This window comes from Carlito syrichta, unplaced genomic scaffold, assembly GCF_000164805.1.
Source record: "Carlito syrichta isolate Samal-C Ts95f unplaced genomic scaffold, Tarsius_syrichta-2.0.1 Scaffold316491, whole genome shotgun sequence".
NCBI classification, from domain to species: Eukaryota; Metazoa; Chordata; class Mammalia; order Primates; family Tarsiidae; genus Carlito; species Carlito syrichta.
The window spans coordinates 429012-437314 of record NW_007260587.1 but is presented as its reverse complement, the minus strand read 5'-3'; positions in this window follow the sequence as shown (position 1 = coordinate 437314).

Here is an 8303-nt window from a genome sequence, read left to right as displayed (position 1 = left end):
CGTGTTAATGATTATTTTTATTCCACTGTGGTCTGAGAAGGTGCATGGTAAAATTTCAGTCCTTTTAAATTTGCTTATCCTTGATTTATGGCCAATTATGTGGTTGATCTTAGAATACGTTCCATGCGGTGATGAGTAGAATGTGTATTCTGTGGTCTTTGGATGGAGTGTTCTGTAGGTATCAATTAAGTCCATTTGGTCAAGAGTCACATTGAGGTTCCGGATCTCATTGCTGATTTTTTGTCCTGATGATCTGTCTAGGGTTGTGAGCAGGGTATTAAAGTCCCCAGTTATGATGGTGTTAGAGTCAATATCTTTCTTTAGTTTTCCTAGAAGTTGCTTTATAAAAGTTGGTGCACCTATGTTAGGTGCATATATGTTTAGGATAGATATTTCTTGTTGATGGAGTGAACCTTTTATCATTACGTAGTGGCCCTCTGTATCTTTTTTAATTTTTGATAGCTTAAATGGTATTTTGTGTGAAATTAGGATCACGACTCCTCCTTTCTTTTGTGTTCCTTTTGCCTGAAAATTTGTTTGCCATCCTCTTACTTTGAGTCTGTGCATGTCCTTTCTAGTGAGATGGGTCTCTTGAAGACAGCATATTGTTGCCTGGTGATATTTTATCCATTTTGCCATTCTATGTCTTTTCAGTGGTGCATTTAGTCCATTCACATTCAGGCTAATTATTGAAATGTGAGAGTTTGTCCCTATCCTAGAGTTCTTATAGAGTTGTCTTTCTTTTGGTTTTGGGGTTGGTTCATGTGTATTTTATTCTTTTTTCTGTACTCTTGTGAAGAGCATTGTTCTTTTTCCCCCTTTTCTTCTGTGTTTAGTACTTTCTTAAGTGTTTCATGTAGAGGTGGTTTGGTGGCAGCATAAGTTCTTAGGGATTGGATATCTGGGAAAGATTTTAATTCTCCTTCACTGATGAAGCTTAACCTGGCTGGGTAAGTTATTCTTGGTTGAAATTGTTTATCTTTTAGGACTTTGAAGATAGGGCTCCAAGCTCTCCTAGCCTGCAGGGTTTCTGTAGATAAATCTGCTGCTATTCTAATTGGTTTTCCATGGTAGGTGATCTGACCTTTTTCTCTTGCTGCCTTTAGGATTTTTTCTTTTATGCCTACTTTGTTTAGGCAAATTATTATGTGTCTAGGTGTTGGTCTTCTCATTTGTTGTCTTGCAGGGGTTCTCTGAGTCTCTTGTGTTTGAATTTTTGCATCATTGATTAGAAAAGGGAAGTTTTCTTGAATGATCTCATGGAAAGTTTGTTCCAGTGTGGTCTCTGTCTTTCTACCTCAGGAAGACCAATTACTCTTAGGTTCGGTTTCTTGAAGTAATCGCTCATCTCTTGAAGGATTTGTTCTATCTTTTTGAGCTTGTTTTCTGTGTTTTTAAGAGTTTGAGTTAGTTCTATATTTTGGTCCTCAAGTTCTGAGATTCTTTCTTCTGCTTGGGTAATTCTGCTTTCCATGCTTATCAGTTTGTTATTTATTTCATTCACAGTATTCTTTATTGCTGTTATCTCAGATATCAGCTCCTTTCTAGTTTCTTCTTGACTCTCCTCAATTCTTTTAAATCTCTCCATTAATGTCTTGATATCTAGGTTTATAATTTGAGACCAGTCATTCTGGGGGCTCTTCATTGTTTGCATTCTGAAGTCAGTTTTCTCAGTGTCTGCCCTCCCAGGGGTCTGGGAGAGACTCATACTCTTCTTTTGGTTTTTCTTCATTTGTGTAGATTTTTCTCTCTCTCCCCCTTTCCCTCCCCTTCTTTAATTCTGTTTTTCAGGGAAGATGTGATTGCTTTTGTTTCACTTGTATAATCTCCTGTTCTTCCTTATGAGGGTCCTCTGGCTTTGTTCACTTTTGAGGTTGGAGTGTGGGCTGTGGGCTGTACTTTTCGCAGTTTTGAGGTTTAATTGAGGGGGAAACTGTGATTCAGAATCTATATGTTGATTTCAGCATCCACCAACAGGTGTATGAGCACACTGGAACCTATTTCCCACTGCCTTACAATCTGTCTGTGCAGCTGGGTGTAGCTTTGGTCCCTGGAGCAAAAGGAGGTACAAAGGAGGAAAATAAAGGAGGAAGGGGGGTCAATAGGAAGTTAGAAAGAGAGAAGAGTGAGAGGGAAAACAGACATACATACCAACTAACAGGTGAAAAAGAGACACAAGGCTGGAAAGAAGTGAAAAAATACAGAAGGAAAATTCCCTAAAGAATACTGGTAGCTACACAGAGACAGACCAATAAAATCATGAAACAGATAGTGTAAGTTAGAAAGCAAACAATAGTGAGCAAAGTATACAGTCAGAATGATAAAATCAAGGGTCAAAATAAGAGATCAGACTAGCTCTGGAATCTTTTCTTAGTGTCTAAAGTCACTTGGGCTCTGCTCTCCAGCCTCTCCCCTTTGTTTTTGTTGCAGGTCGCTAGCCTGCTGCCTAGGAGGTCTGTGACACTAGTTGTCTCTGTCTGTTCAGCATAGGGGAGGGACTTTGTCTCCTGTTTAACCACGTTACCTTAGGAACCGAGGTAGAGGCTCTGATAGGTGGGCAGGGCAATGCAAATCTACCTGGAGAATGGTGGAGGTGGTAGCTTCACTTTCACTTTTGCAGATGCTCGTCTGGGTCTCTGGGCAAGAGGCACCAGGGATCAGCTACACAGCTGGGTGCTGGATCTGGGGTGTCACCAATAGGCTGGGGTGGAGGAGAGGGTTGGGCATTCCCTCCTCTGGAGCTGGAAGCCTCCAATCAGCACCTTACACAAGCTTCGGGTTCTGTTCCCTTACACAAGCTTGGGGTCGCGCATTGAGTGCCTCAACCAGGGTGGGCCCAGGGATCCAGAGCTCCAAAGCTCCAAAGGGTAGGCGGTGGCCTTGGGTCCCTCACAGGGTACTTTAGCCAGAAATGGGACCGGTCTCTCTGAGGGGTGGGCGCCCAGAGCCACCCTGAGTGACCAGCAGCTTGGTACTGGGTACTGGGCGAGTCAATGTAGCCAGGGAGGGAGCCGAGACCTGGGACTCCCGAGCAGGAGTCACATATAGTGGAACATCCGCAGCCGGGGGCCACAATATCTGGCCCCGCGTGGGACCGAAAGTCCTCGGTGCAGCTGGCAGTGGGCAGGAGGCTGCAGGAAGAAAAGTAAGAGTCTTTTTGGGAACTCACGTTCGGAGAGTCTCACAAATCCACCTATGCCATTGCCATCTTATCGGAACTCTCTACAATTTCTTTCATTACTGTTTTCTAGTTCTCCCTGTAGGGATCTTTTATCTCCTTGGTTAAATATATTCCTAGCATCTTAGCTTTTTGGTTGATATTATAAATGGAATTTACAATCTTGATTTCATTCAGTGTGGTCACTCTTGGTGTATAGTAGTGCTACTGCTTTGTGTGTATTGATTTTGTATCCTGAAATTTTACTGAATTCACTCAGTAAGTTCAGGAACCTTTTGGAGGAGTCTTTAAGATTCTCTAGTTATAAGATAATATTATTGGCATACAGAGATAGTTTGATTTCCTCTTTTCCAATCTAGATATGCTTTATGTCTTTCTTTTGCCTGATTGCTTTGACAAGAACTTCTAGTACTATGCTGACCAGTGAGTGGTGAAAGTGCACATCCTTGACTTGCTCCAGTTCTGAGGGGGAATGCATTAAACTTTTCCCCATTTAGGATGACATTGGCTATGTGTTTGTTGTAGATGGCTTTTATTATTTTGAGGAATGTTTTCTCTATGCCTATTTTGCTAAGAGTTTTTAATCATGAAAGGATGCTAGATTTTATCAAATGCTTTTTCTGCATCTGTTGGAATGACCATATGATTTTTGTTTTTAATTCTGTTTATGTAGTGGATCATGTTTACTCACTTGCGTAAGTTGAACCACCCTTGCATCCTGGGATAAAACCCACTTGACTGTGGTGGATTTTTTTTTTTTTTAATGTGCAGTTAAATTCGGTTTACTAATATTTTGTTGAGGTTTTTCACATCTATGTTCATGAGAGACATTGATCTGTAGTTTTCTCTTTTTTTGTTTTGTCTTTTCCTGGCTTTAGTATCAGTGTAATACTGGCTTTGTAGAATGAGTTAGAGACAATTCCCTCCTCTTCAATCTTATGGAATAGCTTCAGTAAATTTGGTACCAGTTTTTCTTTGAAAATCTGGTAGAATCCTGCTGTGAGTCCATCAGGTCCTGGACTTTTTTTTTGCTAAAAAACTTTTAATTATTGTTTCAATCTTGCTACTCTTTATTGGTCTGTTCAGAGTTTCTATTTCTTCCTGATTCAAGGTTGGGGTTGCATGTTTCCAATAATTTATTCATTGTTTGCTTAGAGATATTCATAATAGTCTTGAATGATATTTTGTATTTCCATCATATCAGTTGTAATGTCTCAATTTTCCTTTCCTTTCTTTCTTTCTTGCCTTTTTTTTTTTTAGTTGGAGTCTCACTCTATCTCCCAGTCTGGAGTGCAGTGGCATGATCACGGCCACCCCAGCATTGACCTGCTGGGTTGAGGCAATCCTTCTGCCCCAGCTTTCCAAGCAGTCAGAACCACAGGTGCATGCCACCATGCTACATCTGTAGTTCTAGCTACTTGGAAGGCTGAAGTGGAAAAATCGCCTGAGCCCAGCAGGTCGAGGCTGTGGTGGCCTTAGCGTGCCACTGCACTCTAGCCTGGGTGACTAAAGTGAGACTCCAACTCAAAAAAAAAAAAACTTCAGTAAAAATACTTGCTACATAAGACATTTATAACTCAATACTATCATTTTGCATAGTTAATTTCTATAAACTTTGGGAAGGGAAATCTACATAACAGAATGACTTTTACATGTACCTGGTAGATTTAGTGATGGGTCATTTTTACATTAGTCTGATTTAATAGGATTTATTTTAAGCTAATTAATCTTCAGAGATACAAATTCCTTAATAAGTCAGTCAGCTGGCTGTATTTTTAAATATTTACCAAATATTTCTAAATCATGTGAAGCAGTGCATTGGCAAGACCAAAACACCTCATTTTCTGGTTCTATTTGCAGCCTTTAAGACTTAATCCTTTGCCCCCCCATCTCCCAAATGTCCCTTCTACCCTAAAACCCCTTTCTTCCACATTCTTCTCTGTCAACTAGAAAATGGCCAGACAACATTTACATTTGTCAACTGAATGAAATTTATTTACACTATAAATTTCTACACTACAAATGAATGCTGCACATACTTAAATATTAAGTCAGCTAATGGTGGAATGGAGGGCTTGATTTCCTACTTAAGAAGATTGGGATATCATCAAGCATACAGAGAGATTTTGACTTGGGGAGTAGAAATAGGAAACCTGAAATCATGCATTATCTAAAGGTAAACCTCATGTAGTCCCTTCAGGGATTGCCGGGGTCATGGCACCATCAGTAAGCTGCTCCACCTGTAGGTGTTGGGTGGAGTGGACTTGGGAAATATCTCTATTCATAATTTAAGAGTATGGCTTTGTGTTTAAAACCTCTAACATACTCATCAAATGTAGAGTTCTATAATGTTGGAAAATATATTTTCCCTCTGTTATATATAATGATGCTTACATTTTAAATTACTTTGGCCAGACTCAGTAGCTCACGCCTCTAATCTTACCACTTTGGGAAGCCAAAGCAGGAGAGAGGATTACTTGAGCCCAGAAGTTCAAAATCAATCTGGGCAACATAGAGAGACCTTGTCTTTATACAAATGAAAATAAAAGTTTTAAAACAAAGTTTATTTGAGAAAGAAGAGGAAAGAAAGGGAGACATGCCATAGCTGGCATGGGCAAGAGAAACCACCAATAATTTTGCATTTAAAGAAAAGTAGAAAGAATGATAACATTATATGATTTTAAGGTGAGTAATATGCTTCAGCATGAGATTTTCAGGATGTGATTTGACTCATATCAAGCTCCTATGAGCTTCTGAGCCTTATTTTTTTATTTACTGGTGAGGTAATCATAATTGGTAGGACAGTCTTTTATTTATTTATTTACTTATTTACAAACTATGAGGTACAATTCAGGATTAGGTATATGAGTGGTCATCGTACAGGTAAAATTTGGGCCTCCCTTTGGTCCCCACTTTGCCTGGTTTGAGGTTAGCTACCCTTATTAATGTTATGTGCTCCCTCCCTCCCCTGGCAGTTTCTAGCTACAGCCAATTCCTTTCTTATAGTATTATGGTATATGTTCAGGGTCCGCTTATGAGTGAGTGTGGTACTCAGTTCTTTGTTTCTGTGATAAATCACTGAGCATGAGAGACTCTAAATCCATCCAAGTTGCTGCAATGTCCATAATTTTTTTCTTCATGGCTGTGTAATATTCTATCATGTGTATGTACCACATTAAAAAAAAATCCAGTCCAGTTTTAATGGGCAGCATGGTTGGTTCCGTGTTTTTACTATTGTAAATAGTGCTGCAATAAACATGCGTGTGCAGGCATTTTTTTTGTACAGTGATTTAATTTCCCTTGGGTGTATTCCCAGAAAGGGAATTGCTGGGTTGAATGGAAGGTCAATTTCTAGTCCTTTTGGGAATTGTCACCCTGTTTTCCGTAGAGGTTTAACTAGTTTGCATTCCCACCAGCAGTGTAGAAGCATTCTCTTTTCTCTGCATTATATACAACTTTTTCTTAACTCTCTAAAAATAATACTGAGAGAACTAATTCATTATTAAAAGAGGAAAATAGCTTCCTTATAAAATGGTATGAAATCCCAAAATTATAAATTTTTGAATGACTTTTCCAAAACATGCTGTGGTTTTGATGTTGGACTCTTGCTTATTTCAATACTTTTTTGAAATCAGATTAATGAAATGGCTCATTGACCTTTTCAAATTGAGTATCTGTTTATATTTGGTATATGTTTACTAGTTACCTTAGAGGAAGTGACATTTTCTGCCTTATTGAAAGATGTCAATGTACCCATTACATAAGAATTTCTAAAAATTCTCTAAAAATGAAGAACTCTTGTCACTCTGCCCTCCCTAATACAGACTGGTAAAAACACAACTCTCCTCCGACCGTGTTTTTCTCTCCCCTCTTGCCTGTTTAGAGCACCGCTACTAAACACACCTGTTTGAGCACATCCCCCCAATCTCCATTAAAAAACAGGCACTTGAGGCATCATCTTAACATAGTACAACAAAAGTTCTTCTTAAAAACTCTTACTACCAGGCATAGTGGCTCATGCCTGTAATCCTAGCACTTTGGGAGACAGAGATGAGAGGATTGCCTGAGCCCAGGGGCTTGAGACCAGCCTGGGTAACTTGGCAAGACCTCATCTCTACAATAAATAAAAAAATCAGCCAGGGGTGGTGGTACACACCTGTAGCTCCAGTTACTTGGAAGGCTGAGGCCGAAGGATCGCCTGAGCCCAGCAGGTCGAGGCTGCGATGGCTGTGAGTGTGCCACTGCACTCCAGCCTGGGTGACAGAGAGACTCTGACTCAAAACAGAAACAAAACAGCAACAACAAAAAAACTCTTACTAGTGCCATATTTTGTACATATTTTCATTAATTAATTAATGGATTTTTTGGTACTACAATCCTGTCCCTTAATTAACAAATCCAAAGTTTGTTAATATTTCAACTACATCTGATAATTAAGATTTTAATTTCGGGGCATACCTCATCAACAAGGGTACCTGCATGATCAATGTTTGTATACCTAAACCTGAATTGTACTCCACATCTTTATAATAAATAAATAAAAAAAGATATTAATATCTTAAAAAGTGTTATTTTTTGTAATGTAGACCCTTCAACAACAGAGGTATCATGCTATTAAAACCTAGCCTTTCTGTTTGTGGATCTCACAAAAGAATTTGGAATCTATTTACCACCTTGCATATTTTTAAGTTGACATCTAAAGTTTTTCACCATAAGTTTAAATAGCTGTAAAAGAATACTTCCCAATATATTGTAAATACTGATATTTAAAAATACAAAGCTATTATATCATTCTTAAATGTATGAAATGGAATTTAAACTCGAGCAAATTTGATAGCCACCTTTATCCATTTCAAAAAAGCCAATGAACAATCGTTCAGAATGTCAGAAATTTTGCATCTCTCATTTTTCTTCTTGAACTTATTTTCACCAGAAATTTGCTTATTTTTTAATTTGAAATATTTATAGATTCACAGTAAGGCGCTAAGAAACTCACAGGAAGCCCCCAAGCTGCCTTCACTCAGTATTCTCCAACATTAAAATCTTGAAACCGGGCTCAGTGGCTCAACCTGTAATCCCGCGCCTTTGGGAGGCTGAGGTGAGTGGACTGCCTGAACCCGCGGGT